Source organism: Odocoileus virginianus, chromosome 11 (assembly GCF_023699985.2).
Source record: "Odocoileus virginianus isolate 20LAN1187 ecotype Illinois chromosome 11, Ovbor_1.2, whole genome shotgun sequence".
Lineage (NCBI taxonomy): Eukaryota > Metazoa > Chordata > Mammalia > Artiodactyla > Cervidae > Odocoileus > Odocoileus virginianus.
The window spans coordinates 14643871-14671561 of record NC_069684.1 but is presented as its reverse complement, the minus strand read 5'-3'; the positions used below and the strand labels follow the sequence as shown (position 1 = coordinate 14671561).

The 27691-nt window shown below is 42.4% G+C and overlaps 1 protein-coding gene across 3 annotated transcripts in view; it reads left to right on the top strand.

Annotated features, from left to right (window-relative positions):
• Nucleotides 1–27691, top strand: part of C11H1orf21 (chromosome 11 C1orf21 homolog) — a 233174-nt gene that overhangs the window by 85142 nt on the left and 120341 nt on the right. The window lies entirely within an intron of this gene.

The following is a 27691-nucleotide window of genomic DNA, read 5'->3' as shown; positions in this document are numbered from 1 at the left end:
ACACAGATTTTCCGTTTCCTGAGGCAACAGTTGGCGGGGTGGGGTAGAAGTTGCCCACCCAGTCAATGTCTCCAGTAAACCACTAAGCTTTCCCTGTGAACGCACAGCAAGCCCTGTTCACTCGCCGATGTTCCATGCCTTGCCATTCACAGGTTTTGAGTTTGCCTAATCTTAAGTTTGTCAAGATCAGTGAATCAGTGATTACCCTGATGAAGAGTAGCTACGTGTTTGTACCAGGTTCCAGTTAGTCAAAGAAGATGAAACCATTTTTGCTGAATTACTATAACAATAATACCCATTGACATTTGCATGGCACTTCTATTCATAAGAGCACTTCTTCATCTCTTATTCGTTAAAGAATCTTATTGAAATAATGTTTACATGTAAACAACTCAAGTTGCACTATTCAGTCCCTGTCAAGAGCTTCTATGGCATTTTAGTCTCTAGCTTTTGATCCATTGCAATGGTTGCTTCAGTTCCCTGGGGAAGAATTGGGAACACTGTGGAAGGGATAATGCTCTACTACAAGTAAACTCATGTATATGGAGGAAGACAGATTCCCTTTGGTTTGTTTTAAGGAAATATATTTGTTGCCTAGAACAGACTTGCTCTAGTGATCCCTACCTATAGAACCGAGAACTGTGGAGTGATATATGAGCATCTTAACACATTATTGACTGGAGACATCACTGCATTTTTAGACGGTGTAAAATAAACATCACTGTGCAAAACTGTTAGAGCTTAAAATTGATCAAGTGTTCTTTATACAACTTGACTGTCATTATCATTCACATATTGCTCCATTATGTTTTTGTTACAACCTTGTGTATATCATAAACATAGAATTTTCAAAAATGACACATTGAAAAATTTTGAGTGAAGAGGATTTTTTGGTGAATTTTATGCAGATACTTTTTCTGATTATCTGAGTGACATATATACTAAGTGTCTCAGACACAAACCACTCAGAAGATCATGGTTTTCAGAATATGGTTCTGATTCAAATGATGTAAATATTAGACCAACAAAATGACAAAAAATACTTAGTGATTCATTCTGATACAGAAAGTGAAAAATGAAACCCATGGTGCTGGAGAATGTTCCTTTGCTTCTAGAGAAGAGTGGAGTGAAGACAACATTTCACAAAAATTAGAAGACTTTACAGATATGTCAGTTCTGACTATTGAATGAAATAACCTGTAAAGTGTTAGTGAGAAAAAATTTCAACCAGCCCCCCCCCCCCCCCAAAAAAAAAACCGCCAGCTGCAGTGTTAGTTTCTGCAAAAATCTCCTGGTCAATAATGAGTTAGTAAAACTAGAATCCAGATCTTTGAAACCACACCTCCTGAGAAAACACCTAATAGGAATTAGAGCTATTACTGTCACTCTCAAAATTGAACTTTTAAGAGGAAATAATTGAGTATCAGGGATTTGTTTAAACCAACTTCTATGTGAGATTCTGTGTCATTGTCATTTTTGTAATTAGAGCTACCACTTATGGAGCCTCCACCATATGTCAGACAGTGAGAAGCATTTGCATTCAGTTTCATGTTGAATTTTCACAACAACCCTGTGAAATCTGTGCCATCCCTATTTTAGAGATTTGGGAGCTGGAGCACAGTGAGACTAACCGGTCCAAAGCTGCTCAGCTACTAAGTAATACAATCAGATGTCTCTGACTCCAGAGTCCGCGAACCCTTCTCAGTGTCGTGGCTACTTCCTATCCATCTTCCATTGTCTAATGTGAAAATTTATTGACTAGCTGGTACATGATGTGTCAGGCCCTTTGCTAAATGCCATGGAGGATACAGAGATAAACCTTGTTTTCTAGGACTTTATAAGAGGGTGAGGAAATGTTATGAGGCAGAATAAGCCAAATACCAGAAGAGAAAAAGACATACATATCATGATGAGAGTCAGAGGGATGGAGAGATTACCTTAAAAGATGGGATCAGAACAGATTTCTTACAGAGGTGACAGCTGAAACTGGTCTTAAAGGATGGAGAACCTAAATCTGTTGGATAATGAGTGTAGGGAGAAACTGGATGAGGAAAGGCTAAAGGTGATGTGACATATTCAAAAATTAAAAGTAATCCCCCCAAAATTACAAAATCAAGTAATCTAGTTTTATTAAAATTGAAGTATAATTGCTTTACACGATTGTATCTGTTTCTGCTGTCGAGCCAAGTGCCTCAGCCATATGTGTGTATGTGTATATCCCCTCCTGAGCCTCCCCCCACCCCCTCAAGTGATACGGTTTGAATGGAATATAAAAAATAAGTGAGAGGAAATTGGTCAGAAAACTAAGTTAGGATTATATTATGGAGAACTTTGAATACCAAATCATAACCTATAGAAAGATAATCTTGGACTTATTTAAAATTTAATGATCTAATTTAATGATAGTCTATATATATGTATATATGTAAAACCTTTTTATTTTGTATTGGGGTGTAACCGATTAACAAACAAGGTTGTGTAGCTTCAGGTGATCAGCAAAGGGACTCAGCCATACATCTATGTGTATCCATTCTCCCCCCAGTTCCCCTCCCATCCAGGCTGCCCCATGACATTGAGCAGAGTTCCATGTGCTATACAGTAGGTCATTGTTGCTTTTCCATTTTAAATAGAGCAGTGTGTACATGTCAGTTCCAAACTCCCTAACTATCCTTTACCCTTGTCCTTCCTCCCAGCAGCCATATGTTTGTTCTCTAAGCCTGTGAGTCTCTTTCTGTTTTGTAAGTTCATTTGGTGACACTCAATATATTGTATTTTATTTTGCTTGGCAGTGAAACCATCTAACCATTCATTTGCTAATATGGTTACAACTTTTATAACCAAGAAGACTTTCTGTTGTTCTAAAGTATCGTGTGTAGTTTGCAAATATTGGCATCTAATAAAGGAGCCTTGTATTAGTCAACTATTGCTGGATAATAGACCACTTCAGGATCTCAGTAGCATTCAACAATACGCATATCTTCCTTGATCACAAGGCAGTTGGTCAGCTGGAGTGGCTCTGCTCCATGTCTCAACTTCCTCCTGGGACCCAGGAGCCAAGGGGAACATGCTCTTCTTTTTCAGAAGGGTAGAAGTGCAAGCAGTACACATGATGCCTCTTAAGCTTGAACTTGGACTTGGCACACTGTTTGCACCCGCATTTTATTAGCCAAATTGAGTCACGTTAAGAGGGTTCAAAGACAGAGGGCAAAGAAGTTCATCTGACCAAAGCACATTGATAGCAAGGGTATGGTTGTAGAAAAGGGTCAAGAATTGGGGCTAGTAATTCAGTCTACCCCATGCCTGCCTAGTCATTGCTGTCTGTGTGACTTCACACAGTCCACACCACCAAGTGCATTAAGGCCTATGCCAGCTTCTCTTTATCCCCCCAGTACTCACAGTGACGTTTTATTCACTCCAGCATTCATCATCTTATCACTCTTTCTGATGTCAACATTTGTAGGTTTGTGGCATGGTGTTACATAAAAAAAGAACACAGGAAGAGAGAGAGCTTTGTGTTGCAGTCAAGGGAGACAGTTTTCCTAGTCCTTCCGGATTCTGGGAGTAGAACTGTCAGAATCCAGTGTGAACATCAGTACTAGTATCCTAGATGTTACTGAATGCTAGAGTCTGAATATGACAAGAGAAGGTACTATCTGTTTCTCCATTTGAATTAGCTTGCAAGCAGAAGTCTACAGAATCCCAATAGAATCACAGATGGTCACAGGTGAATGGTAGATCAGACTCACTTTCAGCCACTTGATATCTTTTGTCACCCATTGTTTCAGTAATCTGCTATTACCTACAAAGGACCCCAAACTTAGCAGCACTGATGTATTATTTCTCCTGATTCTGTGGTTTGGCTGGGGTTCATCTGCCAGGGCTCCAATCATGCTTCCCTTGTGCCCCAGATGGTAAAGAATCTGCCTGCAATGCAGGAGACCCAGGTTCAATCCCTGGGTTGGGAAGATCCCGTGGAGAAGGGAGTGGCTGCCCACTCCAGTATTCCTGCCTGGAAAATCCCATGGACAGAGGAGCCTGGCAGTCTACAGTCCACGGGGTCACAAAGAGTCAGACACAACTGAGCGACTAACACTTTCAGTTATGCAGTTGCCTTCAGGTGGGAGCTCAGCTGGGCTCAGCTGACCATGATGGCTTCAGATCTCTCTTTCCATCAGGTAGTCACATTTTCATGAGGCGGCTAACTGCCCGGACAAGAAGTAGAAGCTGCTAGCCCTCTTAAGGCCTGGGCTTGAAAGTCTAAGAATGTTGATTGTGCTGTGTTCTGTTGAGCAAAAGCAAGTCACAAGACCAACCCAGACTCAATCAAGGGAGCACAAAGACTCTCCATTTCTTGAGTCTGACCCTTTAGGCAGGGGAAGAATTGAGAGCCATCTTTGGAGACCAGTTACCACACCCATTACCAGAGGCCATGAGAACTCATGACTGGGCTGTATTCCATCCTGGACAGTTACATTCTGCTTTCTAAATCATGCCTCTATTTTCCACTGAATAAAGAGGCCTCATCCACTTTTTAAAAGCTTAATGTTTTAAAATGTTTGAAAATATTATTACCACATGTTGTGGGAGATTTGACAAAGTCTGTGAAAGGTGGCATATTTGGAGACGGCTCTGAAGTATGTGTACACACACACATTCGATCCTTTTCCTAAAAGTGTTAATTGAATTTTATAGCCTCTAAGGACATACTGGGGAGCATTGATAAGCCATGTGTTTTTTACAAATGATTCACTTCAGTCACTCAGTTGTGTCCGACTCTTTGCGACCCCATGGACTGCAGCGTGCCAGTCCTCCCTGTCCGCCACCAACTCCTGGAGTTTACTCAAACTCATGTCCACTGAGTCAGCCATCGAACCGTCTCATCCTCTGTTGCCCCCTTCTCCTCCCCTTCTCCTCCCGCCTTCAATCTTTCCCAGCATCATGATCTTTTCAAATGGGTCAATTCTTCACATGAGGTGGCCAAAATATTGGAGTTTCAACTTCATCATCAGCCCTTCCAATGAATATTCAGGACTGATTTCCTTTAGTATGGACTGGTTGGACCTCTTTGCTGTCCAAGGGACACTAAAGAGTCTTCTCCAACACCACACTTCAAAAGCATCAGTTCTTTGGTGCTCAGCTTTCTTTATAGTCCAACTCTCACAGCCATACATGACTACTGGAAAAGCCATAGCTTTGACTAGATGGACCTTTGTTGGCAAAGTAATGTCTCTGCTTTTTAATATGCTGTCTAGGTTGGTCATAACTTTTCTTCCAAGGAGTAAGCGTCTTTTAATTTCGTGGCTGCAGTCACCATCTGCATTGATTTTGGAGCCCCCAAAAATAAAGTCTGTCACTGTTTCCACTGTTTCCCCATCTATTTGCCATGAAATGATGGGACTGGATGCCATGATCTTAGTTTTCTGAATGTTGAGTTTTAAGCCAACTTTGTAATTTCCATTTATGTGAAGCCCTTTGCTCTCTGTGATATTTTGGTTATTAGGAGACTGACCACTCCAAATGCATGGGACAGAATCGCTATAGAATATTCCACCATCGAGGATCAAGTGATGAATGGGCATCTTGCCTTGTAGATTTCATAGGAGTTTGTTGACAAAGAACTTTATTACTGACATATACCTCTAGACTTTCCTTCACTTTAAATATAGAGGTATGTGCTTGCATCCGTGCTAAGTAGTGTCCAACTTTTTGTGACCCCATGGACTGTAGCCTGTCAGGCTCCTCTGTCCATGGAATTTTCTAGGCAAGAATACTAGAGAGTGGGTTGCCATTTCCTGTTCCAGAAGATCTTCCTGACCCAGGGATCAAACCCATGTCTTGCATATTCTGCATTGGCAGGTGATTCTTTACCACTGTTCCACCAAGTTTTAAATCTAAAGCTGTGTCTCAGCACCATGGCCCTTTCAGAAGTAACATCCAGACCAGGAAGTTCCATGTCCAGATTGGAAATTTCCTTCCCTCAGTGGTCGGGTCAGACATGAAGAATGGTCAGCAGATCTTCTGAGGTCATTCAGTGGACAGCTGAGCATATTGCCAAGACCAGCTTGCAGAAAGCAAGTGACCAGCAGGCTCAAGTTATCAGAAACTAGTTAAGCAAGTTCTGAGGAGAGCCAAGTGCTTATTGGATTTCTTTCAACCGTCATTCACTTAAACTATTAAAGTAGGTGCACAGAACAGATTCAGGCCTTATTAGGGAGGTTTACATGTTAAACTTGAGATCATTATCTCTTCCAAAGCCCACTCTCCATGGGGAAAGCTGTTTAGTTATATTGACTTTCCTATTTGCGTGAAGGTTGCCATCATTCTTCCAGTAACGTAGACTTTAATCTTGAAAAGGCTTTAAACTTGAGGCCCTTGTCTCTTCCAGTTTCAGATCTGTAAATCTCATTCTCCTAACATCACTTTTCCTACTGCCAACATCATTTAGGTTGTTGTAATCCATAACCCAGAATAGTGCAAGGTTCTCTGAACTTATGCTCCATTAGCCCTCTTTGTTTGCCTGCTTCTTTGCTTTGTTTTTAACTCTCCATTTTTTTTTTTTTTTTGCACCTGTAAATTGTCAGGCTGTACCAGATTTTTCTAAAGTAGTCCTTTGTCCTTGTTTAACTCTCCCACTCTAGAACTTTCTGTTGCACTCACTTCTTAGACTGTAAAATCCTAAAACCTTAGTGAACATACAAGACCTCTGAAGATGGCCTTTACCCTCTCACTCACTTTGGCAAACTTGTTCCATACTCTGTCCCTTGTGTTCTACAGCCAGAGGGGACAGCTCACCCTGTAACCACTTTGCATACCTCTGTGCCCCAGGTCGAGTACACTGTGATCTCTGCTTGACATGGGCCCTTTGCCCACTTGCATCTGTTTAAATCCTGCTCTTTTTCCAAACTTGTGTGAAGCTTTCTGGTACCTTCAAAAAGAATCCCTTTCCTGCCATCCCAGAATACATTTTATTTGCTTATTTATTTGGTTTACTGGTTTATATGTCTAATCTCATTATTTGTGTATGTGTGTCTTCTCTTATATGCTTCTCTCTTATGAGCCCCTGGAGGCAAGGACTGTTTGACCTTGAGAGGATGTGGGGTTCCATAATGGCAGGAGCTGGAGGCAGAGAGACTGTTCAGGAACTGGGTGGGCCCTGACCATGCCAGCTCCCTCCTTATGATAAGGTGGCCTTGACTGATTAATATGGTCCTAATTATTGTATATGTTCCCTTAAGTGAAAGTGCTTAGATTATAAGAGTAAATTCTTCTGGAACGGTGGTATATAGAAGAGCATCAGTAAAGCAAGAATCTGGCTGCTTTTTTTTCATATGGTCTCTATACAGCTGTGTGGCCTCAGTTCTGGTCTGGTCTTTGGCCACATAAATTGAGAACATATAACAGGTGTATGTGTCTGTTCATATGTGTATCTGTATGTGCGAGAGAGAGAGAAAGGGCAACCCTGTTATGCCAATCTGTTTCCTATCTAGTATACTATTGGGTCCAACTTCACAGGTTATGGTGAAGATTAAATGAGGAAATAGATTTTTGCAGAAATCCAAAGCAGTTTGAAGCAGATTCAGTGTTTCTTCCTGTAATAATTTCTGGTTGCATGAAGTGAAAATTAATTAAGGATTAATTGATCTGTGTTTGTTTGTGAGACAGAAATGGAAAAAATCAAGTTTTAAGTCTGTGCCATCTAATATAATAGCCACTGGCCACATGTGATAATTAAGCATGTTAAATAAGGTTAGTCCTAATTTAGATATACTGTAAGTATGAATTGGGAGTTGGTGATGGACTGGGAAGCCTGGTGTGCTGCAGTCAATGGAGTCACAAAGAGTTGGACACAACTGAGCAACTGAACTGAACTGATAAGTATGAATTACACATGAGATTTTGAGGACTTAATACAAAAAAAAGGATAAAATAGCTCGCCAGTTTTCTTTGGATTACATGTTGAAATGATAATATATAGAGTTAAACAAAATTTATTGTTAAAATTAATGCCACTGTTTTCTTTTTACTTATGTGGCTGCTGGCAATGTTTAACTCACTGACATAACTCACATTATTTCTATTGAATAGTGCTAGTTTAAGTCACTAGAAGGTAGTGTTGGTGTTTACAGTTTCCTTCCCATTCAAGTTTCAGTTTTGGAGTTGATTTATTATTGAATCAAAGAGGAAAGGGGTTCGACTGAGGAAGCAGCACTCATTTTCTGCTTTGACCCTCCAGATGGGAGATACACACAGGTGTGGGCCCAGGAAAATCAGAGAGACAAGACTGGGAACCAGCCTGGCAGACGAAGAAGAGCAAATTCTAACTTGCTCATCTCTCAATGCTCATTTGTGGTCATCTTTAGCTGCATCCCCTGACACTTTGCTGGCCTACAGAAGCTTCTTTTGCCTTCTGAAGTTATTTCTCAAAGATCAGAGAGGACATCTTCCCCTCAACACACACTAACTTTTTTTTTTTTTTCAGTGAATGGGTAAAGAACCTTAAAAGCAAAAGTGTTTGATGAATGTATGCTAGAGCTAGGTCACAGTCATAAAAGCTTAAAATAAAAAAGAAAAAGAATTTAAGTCAGGAAAGCAAGGAACCTGATCCTGGCTTTAACCATTGAAGATTCCAGAATGTCTTGTGCTGAGCCTCAGAAAGATCTTAAAGGCATTCAGTGCACCTGGCGACTTGTGAAATGCTAGAAGTCAGCCCACCTCAGCCAGGAGTTTCCACCTCACACTTCCAAAGGGAAAGGGCTTAGGCCAGTGTCTGACTCAGAGAAGGTCTCAAAGTAGCTTAGTTTCATTTTCTGCTGTTTCTGGGCCCTTCTGATAGGTGTTTATCACTTTGACAGGAGAGAGGAGACAAGCCCAAACCTTGAACATGTAAAGAATTGTGAATTCCCGCCTGCTAGCTGGATTTCTTCCAGCTACCCCACTTCCAAAGTGTTGTCTTTGACAAGGAGCCTCATCAGTGTCTGAGTTTCCTCGTCTACAGTATAGAGATAGCAGTGGTATCCTCCACTCGGAGTTGTGTGGAGGAGTTAGTGAGTTAACGAGCAGAAAGCTCTTAGAAAGACGTCAGGTGTCATTAGCAGTCCAGCATTGGTTGTACACAGGAGTAGACTGATCCAGCCTCTTCAGTTTGGCCCCTCGCCCACCTCGGAACAGACCGCACTGGAATGCCACGTGATGCAGAATTTAATCTAGCCGAAGAACAGTCAGTCTGAATTTCTGCTTGGAAAAAAATTTTTGTGACAGAAAGTCTCGAAATGTGCTATACTTTCTATATTTAAAAAAAAGAAAAATCCAAGTGCTATTTTTCCTTCCCTTGCCAACCACATCATGAGCCCGTTCTTTTAATATTAGAAATAGAGGTAAGCTGACAAGTCAGACCGTTTGTCACTTATTGCTACGAAGCAGCCTGATTGCAAGATGACGGAGCCTCTGAGTTCCCAGGTGCCTTCAGCGGGGACGTGCTGGCAGGGCCCTTGGAGGCGTCCCTTCAGTTTTGCGTCTGGAGGGTTTCCTTCAGTTGCTCGCTTGCCCCTCCTGGTCTTGTCTGTAGCTGCCGGGAGCCCTTCCTCGGGGAGGAAATAAGACTGGATGTGGTCCCTGGATGTGTCCCTGGATGTGGACACGCTGCCCGGTGCCTCTCGGCCTCCTGGTACCATCCAGCGGAAGCGCAGAGGACCAGAGCTGTCGGCGAGGCTTGTTCTCTGCCGGGGGAAGTTCTAAAACAGTGACTCAGCCACAGAGAGAAGGTGGGAGGGTTTCTGTACCCATAGCACTTCTCCTCGAAGTTATTTTCTCCCGAATGACATCACGGAATTCAGAAATTCAAAACAATAGCCTCTTCCTGGAATCCTGGCTGATGTGGCAGAAAGGACCTGTTTTGCCATCAGCATCTGCCAGGTAGCACATACCTAGCAGCACCTGCCTGGCAGCGGCTACCTGCGGGGCACGCCTGGCCATCCCTGTCTGGGGCTTAGACCTCACTTAGGCCCTGGCTCTCTACGGAGCCGCGTGGTACCCACCTTCTGCACCTGGAGTCTTAGAGGTGGCTGTTTCCTTTGCACCTGAATTGTTACTTGGCATCAAAAGCACCGACTCACACTTTACAGTTTAGAACACTCACACTTTACAGTTTAGAAGACCTTTTCGCGAGCAGTTATTGTAATCCCTACTTGATACAAAAGGAAAACTGAAGAGCCCTGCCAGTTCACTTAAGTAAAGAAGTAGGACTGTGGCTTAGAATTGAGGATGCCGGCTCTTGACAAAGGGTGATTCCCTCTCAGGAACAATGTATCGTCTTTGTCCTTAATTCCGAACCCACTTTTGCTCAAGAGTCTTTGTGAAGTGATTCTTAACTGGCTGCCTGAGCTCAGTCTCGGTGGTTTTTTGTTGTTTTCTTCACAAGAGGATGTCGGGAGAGTCTGTGGTCGTTATTAGGGCTATTTTCAATGGACTTGAAGTTCACTGTGCACAGGCTTGAAACCTGGCTAATTGGTTTCAAAGCCTGGCTCAGTTACTCACTAACATGTAGCCTTAGCAAATCACTGAGGCTCTCCTTGCCTCAGTTTCTCCATCTGTATAGTATAGAGAATACAGTACTAGTACTTACCTGCCTTCAGAGGGCTTAAATGTATCAAAGTATGGAAACCCTTAGATTAGGACTTGCCACATGATATGCTCTGAGGGAAGCCCATTTATTACCATCATCATCTGAGCAGTCTTTGTTTCCCTTCACTGTGCTGAGGGAAAGAAGAATGTTAGTGCAGATCAATTAATTATGATTTTCTACATGATACTTAGCTCTTTACCTTGTATTTTAGAATATTTGTATTCCTGTGATTTGTTCTTTCTCTGTTTTGACCTAGACTAGCTTCTGTTCTGTATAACACGAGGATGTGTCTTTACATCAAAGGACTGTATGGTTTAAGAGGAGTGTATATAATGTTATGACTATTGCTATAAGTTGTTGTTGCTGTTCAGTTCCTAAGTTGTGTCGGACTCTTTGTGACCCCATGGACTGCACCACATCAGGTTTCCCTGTCCTTCACCATCTCCCAGAGCTTGCTCAAACTCATGTCCATCGAGTCAGTGACGCCATCCAACCATCTCGTCCTCTGTCATCCCCTTCTCCTCCTGCCTTCAATTTTTCCAAGCATCAGGGTCTTTTCTAATCCGTCATCTCTTTGCATCAGGTGACTAGAGTATTGGAGCTTCAGTTTCAGCATCAGTCCTTCTAATGAATATTCAGAATTGTTAACAAATATATTTTCATTTATTAAACATAAATCTGTGTGTGTTGTGTTTGTGTGTGATGTGATCCAGCATTTTCCGACTCTTGGATTTATCACATACAGTGAGGATGTTTACAGAAGGAAGGACATTTCTTTGTGAAGCACTGTAGAGAAGCCAAGAGGCAAAAAACACAGATTATAATTGGACATATGCATTCAGAGCTGACAGAACTAAAAAAATGCACAAACTATATACTATTTCAATTCATATTTTATTCTTTATCCATATTCAATTCTATTTTATTCTTTAAAATATGAATCATTTTATGGAATTTATATGAAATTATATTCATAAGTATAATATTACATTGAATTTCTAACTCATCCCTTCATACTAGAGTTTTCCAGATGAATCTAAAGAGCAAACTGTGAAATATGAAACCATAGAAGTATTATAGAAAATATGGATATTTTTATAATCTTAGGTTGTAAAATGTCTTCTTTGTAATGCCACACAATCCAGCACCCTAAAAGAAAAAGCTGACTATATAAAAATTTTAAATCTCTGAGCTTTGCAACAAACACACCAACTGCTGTGAGCTAAGTTAAAAGACAAGTGTCAAAGTGAGTGAGACTAATATTTGCAATACAAATAGGGTTAAAATGACCAGTATAAAAGACAAAACTTATTTTAAAAATTTTTCTTAAAATCTATAAAGAAAGAACTAATACTCCAATTGAAAAATGGATGATGTTTGTGACCAGGCAATTGAAAAGGCAAAAATTCAAAAGGCCAATAAACATGCAGAAAGATATTCAACTTAGAAATTAAATAAACCACACCAAAAACCTAAAACAAAACAAGACATTTGTCACCACTCAAATTGGCAGGAACACACATCTGTCTTACGCCACAACTGGGAATGTCAAGCCAGAACAATTTTTCTGGGGCACCAAGTGGTAATATCAGTTCAGTTCAGTTCAGTCCCTCAGTCGTGTCCCACTCTTTGTGACCCCATGAACCGCAGCATGCCAGGCCTCCCTGTCCATCACCAACTCCCAGAGTTTACCCAAACTCATGTCCATTGAGTTGGTGATGCCATCCAGCCATCTCATCCTCTGTCGTCCCCTTCTCCTTCTGCCCCCAATCCCTCCCAGCATCAGGGTCTTTTCAAATGAGTCAGCTCTTCGCATCAGGTGGCAGAGTATTGGAGTTTCAGCTTCAACATCAGTCCTTCCAATGAACACCCAGAACTAATCTCCTTTAGGATGGACTGGTTGGATCTCCTTGTAGTCCAAGGGACTCTCAAGAGTCTTCTCCAACACCACGGTTCAAAAGCATCAATTCTTTGGCCCTCAGCTTTCTCTATAGTCCAACTCTCACATCCATACATGACCACTGGAAAAACCATAGCCTTGACTAGACGGACCTTTGTTGGCAAAGTAATGTCTCTGCTTTTTAATGTGCTATCTAGGTTGGTCATGGTACTCTATTGAGATGGAAGGAAGTTCACAACATATTGATAAAGGGTTTTACACCACATACCTTGTTTATAAATTTTTCATGTTTAAAATATATGTAAAATTCTGTGCAAGTACATGAAAGAATCTTTGAATGATTATTCACCAAAGCCTTAACAATGGCAGACTCTCTATTGTGGAATTTCAGGTGATTACTAGTTACTTTTTTTCTTTTTTCCTGTATGACTTAAATCTTTTATTGGTTAACATTTATCATTCAATACAACTATTTATTTTGATAAATAGAATTTTGTGTTTCCATCTTCTGAAGGCCTTCAGTGCTTTAAGGGTAATGTGATATCTGTCCCAGAGGAGAAAGTTCTGTCACTGGAAATAGACCCAGGGCAACAGGGATTCTTCTGATAGACTTGTTTGTCCAGGTAAATAGATGGAGTCTGATCAGTGGTTCTATTTGGTTTCATTTAAAGCCTAGCAGTTCGTTCAGTCTACTAAGCGTGTACTATCTCACGTGGCTTAGGCACTGTGCTAGGCACTGAGTCTATAAAGATGGATTAAACGTGGTCCCTGCCTTTTAGGAGTGGATACTGATGTGACAGATGAGCATCTCAGCAAAAGTATTAGTATCCTATGATGATAATGCAGAACATTCTTATCCTAGGAGTAGGAACAGACTCGGAAAAAAGACGATTAAGGCATCAGCTGAGTCTTACGAGATGAAAGACAGACAAAGATGTGGCAGGAGTTTCAGGCTGAGAGACAGCGAAAAGGCTGAGATACATGATGCATTAGGCATGTCAAGGGGAGACTGGACTGCTTTACCAAACGAGTGGGGAAGTTACTTTATAAAATATCATATTAGGGCAAGTATCTTGAATATTGGAAATATTTTAACTGTAATTTTTTTTCAAAACAACAAAAAGCTCACACAGGCAGTATAGGAGTCATCATTATGTTACCTGAAAATTGACTGAATGTTTAGAAAACACTGGACAGATAGTGTAGAAGACTTGACACTAATTCCTTAAGCTGCTGAAATGGTCAGCCTCACCTCAGGTTAGATAATTTTAGGCCTTGAGATACTAATGCTAGTACATGGCCTTGAATGCATGTTAAGACTGTATTATCATTAAAGCATCATAGAACTGGCCAAGACATAGTACGATGGTATAGTGTTTGTCCAATATGGGGATCAGAACATGATAGTTATTTATTGTTGCACTGGTGATGTCTCCAAAAGTTGATTTTATATGCATCATAAGTGAAAAGTGAAAGAGTTAGTCTCTCAGTCTGTCTGACTCTTTGTGACCGCATGGACTGTAGTCCACCAGGCTCCTCTGTCCATGGGATTCTCCAGGCAAGAATACTGGAGTGGGTTGCCATTTCCTTCTCCAGGGGATCTTCCTGACCCAGGGATCAAACCCAGGGTTCTGCATTGCAGGCAGTTTCTTTACCATTTGAGCTACCCAGGAAGCCCAACATATATGCATATATAGGCGTCATATGTCTTGTGTAAACTCTTCATATCTGGGGAAATAAGAACGACAAAACGATGGCGATAGTTACTGCCTTCAGAGACATGTAGGATGTCATTGTGCCACATGAGTCCTGAGTCTTTGCCCCAGATTTTAGAGAAGGAGATTGGGACATGGTGGTAAGTAGCAATGGCAGGTCCATCCCCATGAGACAGAGCAGAATTAGGTGGACCATTCATTCAGCCACCAGATCTTCCTAAGCATTCAGCTGTGAAATATTTCCAGTTGAGTAGTTTGTGATCACAAATCAGTGTCACAGTTTAATTGTGTTCCTGATAACACATTCTAAACAGTGAGGAAAATTGCTTCATCCTATTAAGTACTCGCAAGGTAGTAATCCTCATTCAGTGGTTGTTGATAGGCAGTTACAAGGTCACAATGGTTCCAGTCGAATCAATGTTTATAAACAGGCCCTGTGTACTCCTGGGTGATGGAGACACAAGAAACAAAATCAGGTGACCTTGCCATCAAAGAGTTTACCTTATTTTATAAAAGACACCATTTATATATGGGAAAAATTCAGCAAGAAAAAGAAACTTGAAAACATGTAGCAAAGTGCTACCCTGAATGTCTGTTGGCAGAGAATGCCCTGGTATTTGCAATACCATGGGTAATGGGAAAGATTAATGTAGGCCAGCATTAGGGGTAGAGAGAAGAGTGAAATGAGATGGGAAAATGAAGACTTTTCCCTCATAGAGAAGAGACTAGTCACTCCAGTAAATCATTATTATTTTACGATCATTGACTTTGAGCTCCTTGAAGATTATGCTTCTTATCATTTAGTCATACAACACACTTGCCTAACATAACATAGTGTTCAATATGTAAGTTATTCAATAATAATGAACTGATATTAATGATAGCTGTCATTTATCAGAGGCTGTTATGCCCCTTTGTAGGTGAGTGGTTGGAGACCACCATGAGATGTTAAGCAGTTTCCCTAAGTTTACACAGGTTATCTTAGGGAACTTGTCTGTGTCTGGCTTCAGAACTTAAGGGAACAAATGTGTGCTTTAGGAAGGGGAAGCAAGGGAGGCACTCTGTTAGGCATACAAAGGGATTTTTTTAAGTGTACAAAATACAGTGCCTCTGTTCCAGGAACATTCAGTCTAATGGAAGAACAAAGCCGTAAATCACCTGCCTCTTCCTTTCTCAGCCGGGCTGTTCATCCATCAGGCACTGGTTGATGGAGCCCTCACACACTTGGGGCCCTTTGGTCCTGCCCCCACCCTGTGATCTGATGGCTGTCCTCTGGCCCAGTCATCTCAGGGCCGTCTTCACCTCCATGACTTCCCGTGACAGTGAACTTTGGGCTTCCATAGGAAGAGCCCACAGATGTGATGGGCCACGTTGTGCGTTGAGCTTCTTTTTGTTGTTGTTGGCAAGCAATCACTGAGCACTGGCAGGAAAACAGCCCCTCCTACTGCACCCTGCTCCGGAGCCAGCGCCTGTTGACTAGGGTCTGGGAAACATGTCTGGGCCAAAGGACGGTCAAGGGCACCTCTGTTTAGAGGCTGAGAACTCATCTGCATGGCTGGCTCTGCTGTTCCTTGAACCAAATGAAAACCTAAGGGTATCGAATAGTCCTCAACTCTCTAATTTGGGGATAGGAAGACTACAGAGTTTATGACAGTTGATGTCACACTTCCTTGTTTGGATATTTCTATTTGTTTATTTCCTTGTGTTAAGATGCTCTGATATTAAGTGGGAAAAAAAAAAAACCTGGTTGTGACACTTGTATATATGGAATGCCATTTATCAGATGACGAAATATGTAATGTGCATGGACTGAAAACAAGCCTCTGGGTATTTACCAGGAAGGGTGAATAATGACCTCTAGGTGGTGCTTTGTATTTCTGTTGTATTTCCAAATATCTGCATCTTCTTTTCTTCTAAAAGAAGTTTTTTAAAAAATTAAATAAAAATTTTTTTCAAAGCGCACTATGATGACAGACTTCCCTGGCGGTCAGTGGTTAGAACTCCACGCTTCCACTGCAGGGAACTATGATATCATTCCCTCTCTGAAGTATATTTTTAGCTAATGGGCCTTGTCTTGCTCTTCATTTCAAAACATAAAGAGGAGACATCATGTGGGGGTTGACAGATTACTAATGCGAAATCGAGCCATCTTCATCCTTTGTGATTTGAGTCTCAGTCTCTGACTTCCTCTCACATTTTCTACTCTAAGTAATTATTTGCAGAAGTTACTCTCTTAGCCGTGGGCTACATACCTCATAAGGTTTTATGAAACAGAACAAATGACTGTGGCCCAGAAAGCCCAGTTTATAGAGAAGCCCTTGGCTCGCTGGCTGGAGATCCTGGGTGTGTTTGGGTTTTGGTGCAGAGCAGCTGCTATAAGGCCATCGCTGTCATCCTCAGTTCCACATCCTGGGAGCAAGTGGGTTGAACTTAGGTGATCCCTGTTGGAGAGTATTGAACACTCATGTTCAAAGGTTCTACCTTACCTGTTTCCCAGCCTGTGGACAGTTCACATGACTCTCTGATCTCCAGAGAGACCGTGATTTCTCCCGCCACGGGGCCATTGGAAAGATTATACATAATAGTATTGAGGATTTTTTTTTTTTTTTTTAAGAAAAATGATGGTGGTGGTAGTGGTCAACAACTGTTGATTGCTTTATACTTTTTTCCTTCTGAAAAGTTAAAAGTATCCCCAACATCTTCTGTCGCTTCAAAGCATTCCAGGAGTGTGCTGAGTCGCTCAGTCGTGTCTGACTCTTGGCGACCCCATGGACTGTGGCCCTCAGGCTCCTCTGGCCATGGGGATTCTCCAGGCTGGAATACTGGAGTGGGTAGCCGTTTCCTTCTCCAGGATTACAGGAGTAGAAGACAAGACAGGTGGAAGGGTGGGGGTTGCCACCCCTCCTTCCATCTCGGCTGGCTGCTTTTCAGTTCATCTTTCATGTATCAGTGCTTGAATTGGTGCAGTTTAGTTGCTGAACGGTGTGAGAATTGTGTTGCCGACTTTCTGTTTTAAAGTTTTGTTAGAAGTGGTAGTGGGATATGTTAGTTCTGTTATTTGAAAAGGATAATAAAATGCATGATAAGACATAGTTTTAAACAAAATTTAGACAAAAGGGGAACATTTAATTGTCCAGATTGATGACTTCATACTGTACTATACTCTAACCTGGTCACTTTCAGAGTGTGATTTTTTTTTTAATTGACTTATGGTAGCTATAATGTGTTGGGCCTGCCAGATTCCAAAAGAGCAAGAAAAAGTCACAACTTTAAAGTCAGATTCTGAGGAATAACAGAGAGATAAGCATCTCATGGCTGTTGTATTAAATCTATATGTAAATACTATTCTACTAACATATAATTAACAATACAGTTTTAAATAGTGAATGAAAATGACCTTTGGTTTAGAAAAATTGAATAATTAAATTTTTTATTGAAGTACAGGTGATTTACAATATTGTGTTAGTTTCAGGTGTATAGCATGGTGATTCAGATAACATATAAATATTTTCAGATTCTTTCTTTATTAAAGGTTTTTAGAACATACTAATTAAATTTTTTTAAGAAAAAACGGGCCATTGCTGGGAAAGGTAGTTGGTGGAGAGAGAAGTCCAGGAGGGACAAAGGTATGCAGTTCACCTCCTTAAAAGTAATAGTCCACGCTTAAGTCTTAATGTAAATAGATTTTATATTTTCACTTAAAATATATTTTCAAATCTATGTGCAATGGCTATTAAGAATTGAAAGTAAATGATTAGGGGTGAAGTGAAAAAGCATGGTGTTAAAATACCTATCTGTGAAACTAATGAATTCTTTCAGATTGTAAAATAAAGCCAAACTGGTACAAATCTCTATTTAGGTTATGTTTCATTTCCATTTTGAACACCACACTCAAGACAAGCTAAATTGCATTTAAATTTCCTCCTAGCTACAAGCACCCTTGCCTCACTGTATAGATGTCACTGTTGATTTTGATCTATAACCAAAGAAGACATAAAGTGATCAAATTATATATGAAATAAGATTTTATTTTTAATGTTGCACCCAGCATTTTGGTCTGTATTGTGTCAGCAGTATTGTTGAACATAATATTTTTTCATTAATCTTTTATTCCCATTGCCTTCTTTCACCCCAAAAATGTCTCTGTGTTTAAAATGGATAATCAGTGAGGACCTACTGGATAGCACAGGGAACTCTGCTCAATGTTACATAGCAGCCCGGATGGGAGGGGAGTCTGGGGAGAATGGTATATGTATATGTATGGCTGAGTCCCTTCACTGTCCACCTGAAACAATGACAACATTGTTAATTGGCTTTACCCCAATGCAAAATAAAAAGTTAAAAAAAAATAGAAATATTTAGATTTTGAATTTTGACCCTGAATTTCCTCCTTTGTTCTTGTCTTGTTTCCGCTAATGCAGTTGTTCACTTGCCAAATGTTAACATGAAAAACAATATGCTTTTAGCTCAGATAGAACTCTGAAAATCACAATTATTCTTTCAAGAAGTATTTATTGAGCAATTGCAAGAAACTGGCTTTTACTAGAGGATGCAACAGGTAAAAAGACAGTGACCACCCTTGTTTTGTTTACATCCTAGGGAGGGACCCAAGTTAACCGAGAGACATGTAATACATTGTCAGGTGGCAATGAGCACAGTGAGAACAGTAACCAGCAGGAGAGAGAGTGACGCAGTGGCTATTTCAGACTCGCAGGTCAGAGAAGGTCTGCCTGAGCAGTTGACCTTTGGGAGCAGAGACCGGAAGGAAGGAGCAGGCCAAGAGAACAACCAAGAACAGTCTTTCAGGCAGAGAAACACCGGGCCTGAATTCCCGGGAAAAGACCCTTAGGTTGGGAGAGTGGTGGGTGATGAACTCAGAGAGGCAGCCTGGGCTTAGACTGCGTGTTGTCCTGTAGCTCAAGCGTAGACTCTGGATTCTGTTCTAAATGTAACAGAAGCCCGAAGAGGACTTGGGGAGTGATTATAAACCAGGCTGACTTTGGTTTTAATTTAAAGGTGGACTCTGGCTGCTACATAGGGAATAGACTCTAAGACGCAAGAGTAGAATAGCAAGTGGCCAGTTAGAAGCTGGTGGAGACAGGAGATGACAGGGGCCTGGACTGAGGGGCTAGCAGTAAAGAGAGATGTGGTCAGGTTCAGGGGGTGATTAAATGTGAGCTTCCTTATCCTTGAGCTTCTTAGTGAGGCACTGGGAGCGGTGAAGTGAGTGGAATTTTATACCAACAGAGGCTTCTCCTCGTTAGTGGTTTTCAGGTTCTGAAACCAGACCGTGCTTTGAGGCTTAGCACCGTGGGGTGAAAAGAGAAACAAGTATTGTGAAAGTAAAGACTTTCTCAGATGGCGATGTAGGGATTAACGGGGTTCAAATTTTACAGCAATGTGTTTTACCTAATTGTTGTTGTTGTTTTCTTTGTTTTAACCTTCTAGTGGCATATTCATTGATGCAGGCTGGGATGCAGGGAGCAGTGTTCTGACTCTAGCTTGCAGTTCATGGGACGTGGCCCCTGTGAAAGGAGTCACTTCAGGGCTCCAGCACCTCCTGGGCTGAAGTGCATCGGTTCAGCATTTCCTCTGCTCAAATAGAAACCACTGTTTCGTTTCACTCAACCTGAGTAAAAAGGGATCTTCAGACATGACTTGTTTTCATTTTGTAGCACGTTGGTGGAAGGCTGGGGGGCCTGAAGTCACATTTCTGGTCCCCCCTCTCCCTTCCCCTGATAACCACAGCTCCCCTTTCACAAGGCTCTTCCCTTCCCCCAACCTAGACTCTTCTCATTCCAGCACTCTTTGTTCCTCATAGAGCTCTGGCCTCGTTTCTTCTTTCCCTGACCTTCTCTGTGCTTTGGGCCCTCTGCTTCAGACCTAACCACCACCCCACTTCAGTTACCTTTTACATCTTCCCAGAATAGGAGCCATGTGCTATGAGATGCAACAACCGATACACAAATAAAACCCAGATTTCTGTGGGGGCAAACGAAGGTCCCAGAAAATTTCCCATGATGAATTTCTATTCCAGTTTTCATTGTTAACTTTTAAGGAAAAAATAGCGTCACGCTTACTCACCTTCCTGCCCTCCCCGCACTCCCTCCTCCACCGTGTGAACGAATGCGTCGGTGTTCTCCAGGATGCTGCCCCAGTGAGCTTCTTTTGTGCTCACTAGACTCTTAGAGAAGAAGAAATCATCTATGAAAAGTTACGGTAAATGTGTAACCTTTTTGACAGGTACCCTTGCGTTTTGTAGACAGTTGGGCTTTGGCAGGTTTGATTTGCCTCCAGAGATGGTGGTGAGAAGAGAAATTGACAATATGGAAGATGAGGTTATAAAGAGAGTCAAATGGCTGAAAGAGATGGAAAAGGGAACAGGTAACAGGGGGTGAGCAGAGTGGGGTTTGGTAAGCCAAGGCCAGGTCCACCCACAGAGTGTCCCAAAGGAGTCGGGTGAGTCATCTCTGTGCCCTCCCCAGTTAAGAAGTGGTCAGAAGGACTTTGAGATCTGAAACCCACACCTTGGAGTGGGTGACGTGGCTTGCTACGTGGGGAACAGGTGATGGCGGCTGTTTCTGGAAACCAACATGGTGGTGGTATAAGAGGAGTGAGCCTGCAATTCATGCCATTCTGGTTTGGCAGATATTTCGCTGGGTATGCGCTGCCAAGACCCCAGACCTTGGGTATACCTCTGCCAGACCCTGCAGGAGCAGTTTGGAACCTTATCACCCATGACCTTGATCAGGTGAAAGGCCTCTTTACACCATGTGAAAGAAACTTTGGAACATGTCCAGGTCATGCACTATACTTGAAGATTTTTGAACTCTTGATATTTTATATAACTCAGGCCTTTGAGTGCAAGCAGCATCTCTGAAAAGGAACTAAGAGAAAAGAGTACAAAAGATGTGCCAAGGAATTATGGCTGTTCTGTGTCTCTGTATGAACCATCCTCCCAAATTCTCCTTTGGTCTGTGTGTATAGAATTGTGTGGGCCGTTCATACTTTACTGTATGTTGAAAATGTCTGATTTAAATCATTCAAAGTCTCAGAAACTATGGCAGCTCTTTTTTATATAAGGTAAAAATTTAAGGTATACCGTGTGGTGATTTGATATACCTTGCAAAATGATTATCACAATAAGATCAGCTAACACATCACTGCACATAATGACCATGTGTGTGTGTGTGTGTGTGTGTGTGTGTTGAGAACATTTAAGATTTACTCTGTTAGCAACTTTCAAGTCCATAATACAGTAGTGTTATCTGTAGTCACTGTGCTGTACATTACATCCCCAGAACTTAACTCATAGCTGGAAGTTTCTAGTCTTTGACCAGCATCTCCTCATCATCTCTCACCCTACATCTGCTGGCAACCAGCATTCTACACTCTTTCTGTGAGTTTAACTTTCTTAGATTCTGTATATAAGTAATATACAGTATTTCTCTTTCTCTGATTTATTTCACTTATCACAGAGCCCTCAAAATTCATCCACACTGTCACAAATGGTAGAATTCCTTCTTTCTCATGGCGGAATACTATTTCATTGGGTATATATACCACATTTTCTTTATCCATAACTCCATCAATGGACAGTTAGGTCATTTCTGTACTTTGGCTCCTCTGTATTAGTGAGAGTGTGGGAGTGCAAATATCTCTTTGAGATCCTGATAGCATTTTTTTTGGGTGTATACCCGGAAGTGGAATTGCTGGATCATATATATGGTAGTTCTGTTGTTAATGTTTTGAGGACCCACCATACTGTTTCCCATAGTGAGTGTGTTAATTTACAATCCCACCAACAGTGCAGGAGGGTCCCCTTTGCTCTGCATCTTCGCCAGCACGTCTGATCTTTTGTCTTTTTGATGATAGCCATTCTAACAGGTGTGAAATGATTTAGCAGTACTTTTTTTCTACTATACATCCCTCTTTTAAGATGTTTACTTATTTGGCTGCACCAGGTCTTAGTTGCAGCACGCAGGATCTTCAGTTGCAGCCCTCAAACTCTCGGTTGCGGCCTGTGGGACCTAGTTCCCTCCAGGGATTGGACCCAGGCCTCCCGCACTGGGAACGCAGAGTCAGTAGTCTCAGCCTCCAAGGAAGCCCCTGTGTCTCCCTCTTGAGGAAGCAAAACGGACCCTTAAGAACATTCACTGTCTTTCAGTTCAGTTCAGTCGCTCAGTCATGTCTGACTCTTTGTGACCCCGTGGACTGCAGCACGCCAGGCTTCCCTGTCCATCACCAACTCCCAGAGCTTACTCAAACTCATGTCCATCAAGTCGGTGGTGCCATCCAACCATCTCATCCTCTGTCATCCCCTTCTCTTCCTGCCTTCAGTCTTTCCCAGCATCAGGGTCTTTCCTAGTGAGTCAGTTCTTGGCATCAGGTGGCCAAAGTATTGGAGTTTCAACTTCAGCACCAGTCCTTCCAATGAATATTCAGGACTGACTTCCTTTAGGATAAACTGGTTGGATCTCCTTGCAGTTCAAGGGACTCTCAAAGAGTCTTCTTCAACATCACAGTTCAAAAGCATCAATTGTTTGGTGCTCAGCTTTCTTTATGGTCCAACTCTCACATCCATACATGACTACTGGAAAAACCATAGCTTTGACTAGACGGACCTTTGTTGGCAAAGTAATGTCTCTGCCTTTTAATATGCTGTCTAGGTTGATTACAGCTTTTCCCCCAAGGGGCAAGCGTCTTTTAACTTCGTGGCTGCAGTCAGCATCTGCAGGGATGTGGACCGCTTTCCCATCATCTGTGTCCTCAGGCTCTCACTACTGAGCCTGTCTCACAGCTGCTGTACCACTCAGTTTGGATCTAATCAAGCCATTCAATCGCCCTTGTGAATCCTCCCCCAAAAGATGACAATACCAAACAGCTCCCATCTCTTGCAAACAAATTGAGCAAAATGTGTTACTAAAATAGGCTCATTCAGACTGACCAGGTTGTGGAGGATGGTGTGTTCTTAGTCACGGTGCTGCTCACCAAACCGCTGTCATCGAACATTAAACTGTCATCGAACATGCTGTTGCCTCAACTCACCCAGACACTTTATTCCTAAAGAGCTATTCGTTGTCGCTCTCAGAGCACACTTTAGTCTCTAAGGGGAAGATAACTTGGTGATTCATTGCAAGTAGAAATGGTCTTTTGCTTTATGTGAAAGAAGCTCTTGTGAGAAGAGGTACAGACTTGTCAGAAGGAGAGAGAATGTGCGAGAACCCTCTTCACCCCTCACATACACATGTGAGTGAGCTCTCTCGCCTCCCCTTCCGGGACCTTTCTTCATGACATCCGCAGTGAAAGTCAAGTCATGAATATTTTTCATAAGTGGGGAAGCTGTACTCTTTTATTACAAATTGTATTTTAGCTGTGTTTTTCCATTTAAAAAATTCAGTGGCAGTGCTTGTAGCTTTGGGAATTGCTTCAAATGAAAACAGCTCTATCTAGTTCTTTCCTATTCTTGCTAATGATTTTGCAGCCACTAAATTATTTCTAATGGTTGTAGAACACAGAAGCCAGCTTCAGTCCAGAGGCATAGTAAAAGAATCACCAAAGATCACTGAAAAGCAATTTAAATTTTTACTGAATAACCTCGAAAACTCCCAAAGAAACATCTCATTATTAAACCTACTTCACCATGTACTGAAATCTATTCCCATGAATAGAGCTGTCTGCCACTCTGGTGACTTTCTGTCTGCCTTTCTTTCGACTACCTGAAAAATCTACCCGCTGTGTCTTTCTAATCTTCTGCAAAACTTTCCTTTCCAGCCCAATTCATCTCTCCAGCTCTGCTCTTTCTGGTGTAAATTCAGGTTGCTGCAGTTTCCCCATTGCCAGACTGCATCACAGAAGAGCACAAGCCAGGCCTGCTGGTCAGGTGCCTGCAGAGAGAAGGAGGGGACTGGGATGCTTAAGATTCTGGATTATAATCTAAGAATCTTTTCTTTAATAGAAATCCACTTAAGTCAGAGCCCAATTAAAGGAATTAAATCCAATCAACATTAGGATGTCCTTCTTCTAACACACAAACGCACACAGGTGCACGAGTGTGCCATTGGTCAAACTGTTCCGTGTTTCAGAAGACTCTGTGGCAGCCACCCTAAATGGGGAAGAATTCCTGCAATGGTCATGAATTTCCTAACTCTGACCAGCCATCCAGCCAGTTCACAACCATTGACCCTGGACAATAGTGAAGGACTTACTATGGATGAATCAGCAGAAATTTATTACCAGTTTTAGAAAAGCAACTCTTGATGACAGTGGAATTTTATGAACTCTATGTCCAAAGGAAGGCATGTGAGCCATTCTGTTAGTATTTGTTTGTATTTGTTGTTGTTATTTAGTTGCTAAGTCATGTCCAACTCTTTTGAGACCTCATGGACTGTAGCCTGCCAAGCTCCTCTGTCCATGTGATTTCCGAGCCAAGAACACTGGAGTGGTTTGCCATTACTTTCTCCAGGGGATCTTCTCAGCCCAGGGATGGAACCCCTGTCTCCTGCATTGGCAAGTGAATTCTTTACCACTGAGCCACCAGCATTTGCTGTTACCTAAAAAGAAAATCACCGTTTGCATTTATTTTAGGTCTTATTTTATCATAATATATATTTTAATGTCTGACCTGAAAAAGTTTATCTTAAAGATGATTTGCACTCAGAAAGAGGATGCACATTGTGATAACATATTGTAATAGTTCTGGAACAGACACCAGCAAAGAGAATTTTCATTTTTATCAGAAATTCACTTTATGACACATTTGTGGGAAAGCTGAATAAGAACATGGGGTGTCTGAGTCAGACTGCCTGGGTTCAAGGGCTGGCTCCAGTCCCACCACATATTCGATGGTACAGCTGGATGAGTGAACATTTCCTTGTGATGGAGACATGGTTCTCTTTCTTAGAGCCCTGGGAGTATTAAATGGATTGTGATAGAACAGATTTTCCAAACTGCATCTGGGACTTGGTAAACGATAGCTCTCATCTTCCTTCTCTCACTCCTCCTCCTCCCCACCTCTTCTGTCTTCAGACCCTTTCCTCCTCCTCACTGCAATGAAGGAAGAGATCACTGCTTGATCTTATTTCTAAGATCATATATCATAGTCATAGTGTATAACAGAAGCCTTAAAATGAAGTTACCTTTCAAAATACAATGTTTTTTGCAAAGACACTGCAGTATTTACTGCATATTGGAGAAGAGCTTTGGTTTTCATCCATTGGATGCAGTGGTGGTCAAATCGCCATTGTAATGAAAGGTCTCGCAACCCTTACTTTGGATGGCATGTTGATTCTTAACTTAAGGAACCTAGGGATAATATCTTCCACCGACAAAGACTCCCGACACCTGATGAGGGAGGCTCTGCTAGTTTCCCTGATATTACCCATGAACTTTTAGTTAGATATCTGTATAGCTTTTGTTTATATCACTGTGATTTGCAGATGTGTTCACATCCTTTCTGAGTCCATTCATACTTTATGCCTGTATCATTTCCCAAAGTGACTGTTTGCTGTGCTTTGTGGTTTTAAAAAAAGAACTGGCTTAGTGGTTAGGAGTCTGGCCCTGGATTCCAACCAACCTGGGTTAGAACCAGCATTGCGACTTGACCAGCCAGTCAAAGACTTATCTCTGCAACTGTGGAAATGGGCCTGTAGTGACCAGCCTCATCAGACTGGCATGAGGATTAGGGAAGAGGAGAGATGGCTGGAGAGGCGTTCTCTTGAATGGTCATCAAGGATAACAGGAACCCCGCCAAGAAGAGCAGAGAGGACTTAGCTGGTCTCCAGCTTTTCCGTGGTCGGTGGAGAACCAGCACTCCTGAAGAGACAGAGCAGGGCTCTTGAGAAGCTGAGTGAATGGCTCTCAGAACCCCCGTGCCTGCCTTTCCTCTCTGCGAGGGACTCGCCACTCTATCTTGGTTGACAATTATTATCGTATGTTATTAAATTAAACCCCCTCTCCATAGGACAGCCTTGGTTTGCTTATGCTTTCCTAAAGGAACCCAGGCTGGATTTGGACCTGGTGTATGTCTTTAGTCAGAGTATGTCAAAAGATGACTGTGCCGGGACCTTTAATGGCTGGTTAATAATTCCCTGGTCATTGAATGTGTGCTCAGTCGCTCAGTCGTGTCCGACTCTTTGTGACCCCATGGACAGGCTCCTCTGTCCATAGGATTTTACAGGCAAGAATACTGGAGTAGGTTGACATTCCCTTCCCCAGGGGATCTTCCCAATGCAGGGATCGAATCCCAGTCTCTTGCATCTCCTGAATTGGCAGGCAGATATTTTACCACTAGCGCTACCTGGGAAGCTCCATCACTGAATAACAAGCCCCAAATGAATGGAGGAGACATGCTGTCTGGCCTCTGAAATAATGAAATGATTCAGGAATGGGACCTGCAGGACCAGTCTTAATTATTAAAGGCGTTATAGTGGGGGAAGCTTTACTACTCTCGCATCCTTGCAGCTGTGGGCACCTTCAAAGATGTGAACAAGACCCTAAGAATGCTGAGAGGCCATAGCACCTGTGCACACACATCTCAACACACTCAGCTCACTCTGTCCCCTGCCTCCACGGCACACAGCTGGGAAGTCACCACACCAGGTCCAGAGGAGAAGGGCCCTTTGAGCTGGTGCTCTGTCCTTTCTGATTCACTGCTGTCCCACCAAAGGGAAAGCAGCTGGGGCCAGGTCCACTGGCAGCTCCTTTGCCCCAGGATAGGTCACAGCCCATCCCAAGCACTCCCTGTTCTGCAAGCTTCGATCCCTCCCCGTCCCCAGGTGAAGGCATAACTCTCCAGGAAGCAGGAGACAGGTTCTGGCAGATGTTGTACTTAAGCTCTAGCCCGACCAGCTGACTCCAGGTAAAGACTCCACCCTCCTGAGACTCCTCGTGGCCACGCTCTCTGGCTCTTGGCCAGTCTTCTCCTCCGGGTGTTGTTCTTCCTCACCTTCCTCAGCTGACTGGTCCACCTCCACTGGTCCGAGTGTGTTCCACCTGCACTGAGTCTTCTTTCAGAGAGGCAGAAAGCCTTGGATTACAATGGTTGCGGTCTCTCTAGAGGAGATGGCTAAGGACGGAAGCTTAGGCTGTAATGGCAGCTTCAGTCTGGTACCTGGTGGGGGAATCAATATACCCTTGGCATGGAGCCTGACTCTAGTGGGATTTGCATCCCAATTCTTCCTGCATTTGCCCTACAGCCTCTCTTCTGTACACCTCTCTAGGCAGCGACCCCCTCCCGCCCCCTCCCCGAATTCTGCCTGTTGGCTCTACCAGAACTCTTGCTGTTCTTCCTGTTGGCCATGTTCTCTGTGGCTGCTGAACTCACCGCCCCCTTACCTGTCCTTCCCACACACCTAGTGTTCCTTAGTACTCCTCTGAGTTACGTCACCTCCCCCAAGACTCTCCTCCACCTTTCTTAAGGGGCCCCTCCTTTCTGTGCCCATTACAACCACTCTG